This window comes from Fukomys damarensis, unplaced genomic scaffold (genome assembly GCF_012274545.1).
Source record: "Fukomys damarensis isolate Sample0158 unplaced genomic scaffold, DMR_v1.0_HiC HiC_scaffold_39, whole genome shotgun sequence".
Lineage (NCBI taxonomy): Eukaryota > Metazoa > Chordata > Mammalia > Rodentia > Bathyergidae > Fukomys > Fukomys damarensis.
In genome coordinates this window covers 80,128,379-80,132,847 of record NW_022900951.1, presented here as the reverse complement: position 1 = coordinate 80,132,847, position 4,469 = coordinate 80,128,379, and the positions used below count along the sequence as shown (strand labels likewise).

The 4,469-nt window shown below is 41.9% G+C and overlaps 1 pseudogene; it reads right to left on the bottom strand.

Annotated features, from left to right (window-relative positions):
* Window positions 1-2,050: 2,050 nt before the first annotated feature.
* Window positions 2,051-3,549, bottom strand: LOC104858536 (annotated as a pseudogene).
* Between the last annotated feature and the right edge of the window lie 920 nt (window positions 3,550-4,469).

Genomic DNA, 4,469 nt, shown 5'->3' with positions numbered 1-4,469 from the left:
GCACCTTTTTTTTTTTTTTTTTTGCACCAGGGATAGAACTCAGCTCCTTGACCTTGCATAGCAGGTGGCGGAAGCACTGAGCTAAATCTCCAGCCTGATACCATGTACCCTTTACATGATGTGGTGAGAATGGCATTTTACCTCTGTGGTCTTCTCAGAAACACATTAACACTTGTGTAACCTGAAGGGAAAATAAATAAAACCAAACCCAATTTGTGAGACGTTGAAAACTGGACTAGTGTTTGACTACTTAGAAGTGTCATGATCATCAAAAGCAAGGAAAGTTTAAGAAATTCTCAACAATGAATGTAACTGTACTGTACCCCTAAAATGTACCAATAAACTCAATTAAAGCTGAAAAAAAAAAGAAATTCTCAAACAAGAAGAGGAACCTACTGAGATGTAATATGGTAAACTGGATGGGATCTTGGAATAGAAAAAGGACATAAAGGGAAATATAAGTAATGTATGCAATATAGTTAATAATATTGCATGAATACTGGTTCATTGCAACAAATGTGCCATACTAATGTAAGATGTTAATAGGAGATATCAGATATAGAGTTTATGGAAATTTTGTATTATCTTTGTAGTAATTCCATAAAACTGCAACTGTCCTAAAATAAAAGTTTATTTTAAAATACTATAAGCAAATAAAAGGCTACTGAAGAGTCTGGGGTAAAAATGAACAGGTAGATAGATCTGTTGAAATGGGAAGGCAGGCCTTAGAAGGAATTTTCTGAGAGCTAATTCCTAAGACTAAAGTGTCAGCAGATGAGAGATTATCAAGTGAGACTACCACAGCATCTGGTCTTTCAGATGATTTTCCTGGCTCGGTCTTCATAATTTAAATCTTGTGAAGGTGGTTATTTGCAAAGACACACAAAAAGAATGGGAAAATACTTCATATGAACTTTATAAAATACTAAAACCCAAGTGACAGTTGGGTACTACTCATCTGGTTAAATATAATTCTATCATAAGTAAAGAGGAATTCTCTACCTGTTGTTAGGACACAATGTTCACCCTGGTTTCCAACCCATCACCAGAGCAGGAATCTTCTGGGGTGGGGCACCAGGATCCATGGGAAGAAGAATAGTACTCAGGAAACAGGGAATTTCCAAAGGGAAAGTGACACTCACTTCTCAGTTATTTGGATTTATGCTTGGGGACAGGAGAGACCTCCTTCAGCTGTTTCTCAAGTGTCTGAGAGAGTACTGGTTCTGCCCATGTAGGGGTGGAGGTAGGAGCCAGCTCAACACATCTCACATACTCAGTACCTCATGTAATCTTTTCCACAGTCCTGGAAGGCAAGTTCGATTGCCATTTCACAGATGACAAGTCTGTCCCTTACAGAAGTGAATCTAGAGCAACCATTACGTTAATTCCTCCATCATCGAGACCCAGAGGTAATGCAACTTTTAACCATCATTTTATATCCTGATAAGAATTGTTTTTTGGAGACAGTGTCTCAGTGTGTAGGTCAGGCTGGCCTTGAACTCACAACAGTCCTCCTACCTCAGCCTCCCAAGCGCTGTGATCGCAGGTGTGTGGCACCACACCTGGAATTCTGATAAGAATTTTGTCTCTACTGCCTTTATAAACTCATTGGAGAGTTCACTATTTATTATTTTCCTGTTTATTTTTTATTTTATTGACTAAAATAGTCTGTTTTTAGGAGGCACTGGAATAAAGAATATTTAATAAAGAAAGAATATTTAAAAACCCCACAGGTAACAAATGTCAATCTTTTAGTGAGTACAACTTTCAGATTTGTTTTCTCTCTATATATTACTAAGCAAATATCTTTTGTAGTTTCACAAAAGTGGGCTGGTGTTTTATCTATCTATCTATCTATCTATCTATCTATCTATCTATCTACCTATATATATATATATGCAAGTTATATTTAAAAAATTTTTACAATGCATTAGAAACATTTTTCTATACAACAAATAGAAATCTGCTATTGACACTTAGAATTCTGCAGCTGGGTCAAAACAGCTGCTGGTAAAAGGTGGAATGCTTAAAGCAAAGTTTCAGCATAAGGTTAAAGCAAAGGGATTGGCACATGCCTGACAGGAGCTCTACGCATATGGAATGTTTCAGTGTCCCTTCATGGTACCCTGCAGTCACCCCCGAATTCTCGTGGTCCCCATGGGAAAAAGGGGTCCTGTAATTTTCTTCGCAGCCAAAACAACCCTCCTAATTTCTGTTCAGTTTTTCTCCTGTTATCCTTCACTTTAGTCATATTGTCAAATTCTCTGATTACATCCTTGTTGCTGAAATTCATATCATGTATGGCCTCTTTATGCTCATTGAGGTGCTGAGCCAACCACTTGTTTGTTCCTCTTCTGGCTTTTCTGGGTATGTCATCCTCAGTGGGGTGCTTGCCTGAAGCCCTTGTTTGCCTTTTTGGCTTTTCCTGGCTTTTTGGTTTTCCTTCCCCTTTCGCCTTTGTTTCACTCTCTGGCTGTTACTTATCCTTTAGCATTTCCTCTTCTTCCGTCATTTCCTTTTGCAATATTTCCTTGATTTCTGGAGTACAACTTTCTGGCTTTCTCATTGTGTTGCTATTGTTCGTTTCCCATCTTTCTTTGGTTTAAAGGCATTCTATCACTGTGCAGTTTTTCCAAGTTGGGGTTTCCCATTCTGTTCCAGTCCTGGGTGTAGAGGGAAGAGAAGAAAAAGAGGAGACATAGGAGACTAAGGGAATAGGGGTGGAACCTAGGTCCAGATAGGACTCCCATCTCCCTTCTGAGGGTTCTCCTAAGCTGGCCTGGCCTCCACTCACACCACATTCCTCCTGTCACTGAGAGCCAGCAATTCCCTGGCTGGCCCTGTCCCTCACCATGGCGAAATGTTGCGCACTGTATGTTGTAGGGACAGGCATGCTGGGCCCCACATTCTGCCCCGCCCAGTCCTGGTGGCTGGAGAGAGGCAGTTCCCTCTGGGTCCTTGTGCATGCTGCCACCCTTGCACTGACCTGTGGGGATCCTGGGCAGGTAGCTCCTTTTCTTCAGGTCTCACAGAGCGTCAGGCACAGCAGATGCGCGCACCTGCAAACACAGGACATGGGGACAACAGCTGCACACTCAATGGGCTCTCAGAGACTCGAATTCCTTTCCTGAATCTGGGCCCTCCTCACAGCCATTTTCCTCCACAACCCCTCCTTGCACACCCCAGATGCCACTGCTTTTCAGGCCTTAGACACCTGACCAGATGCCTTCCAAACTATCTTCTTGTCCTTCTCTCCTATACACCACCCACATTCGTGGTCAACATTCTTCTCTATGTAGGGAAGGAGGCTATTTCCACTGTCTCACTGCTAAGTCACCTCCCAGCCTACCATCGCACACTTGAAAATGGACAGAGGACAGTGGAGGTGCTTAGAAAACAAGTGTGGCTACTTGGGGTATCTTTTCTTACTCTCTGCCACAGACTGCTGGTCTTCCCCTTAGCCACTCTTTCTCGCTTTCTACATTCCAGCCAACTTCCCTGGACTCCAAGCTCACCTACGACCTTCTCTCTACCATCCTCAACCCCCATCCCACTCTTGTGTTCTGCTGGCTGCAGGGAATGCTCTCACGCTGACTTGAGAGAAACTGGAGCAACAATAATTAGTAGTATCCCAGTGACCGAAGAGGCTGGCTCCGTACTGCAGTGTACCCGAGATAGGTCCCACAGCCAACTGGCAGGTCAAGTGAATGCTCCCCGGCACCACAGTCCAATCCCTCCTCACTCTGCCCATTAGTGGGCGGCTACTTGTTACCCACCACCTCTCTTGACAGGTACTTTCTCTGGGTCCATTTGTCTTTTTCCTTTTGCTGAGACACTGGTCAAAGAAAGACTTCTAATGAAAACCGCAAAGGTTTGTGTTTAAATAGTTTGGGTGGTCGAAAGGAGGAATCTTGACAACTTTGCTTTTAAACTCCCCTGCAAGAAGAAAGAACATAGACCCCTGCTCAACTGGATCATTTAAATGTTAACTTAATTATTGTATGGTGAATAGAATACTGCACGTTAGAAAAAAATTATGAATTTTACCCCAAAATAATGAAAAATTGCCCTTTGCCCTGGCATGCAAAAAATGAACAAAACGTGAAAGTATGTTTAAGGCTTATAAAAGAACAATTAATTTATCTTAAATGTAAAACAATATACAAAGGATAGATAATGACCAGACCACATATGACAATAGAACTGAGACCCATAGCCTTTGCAGCAAAGCTGCCCAAACTACAGTTTTGGCAGCGATCTTCAGGATTTAAAGACTGATCAACTTGCCAGCTTTCCCATTTTTTTTCTATAACCAACAAGAAGAAGCCAGTTAGCCTTAAACAATGACAAGGATGTCCTGCAACAAGTTTGATTTCCTCCAACTTCCCAGTGCTAACAAACTCCAATCAGATCATACCTGATGTTTTCTTTCTCAAAAATACAGATTTCCCACTCCTTTTCCTGCCCTT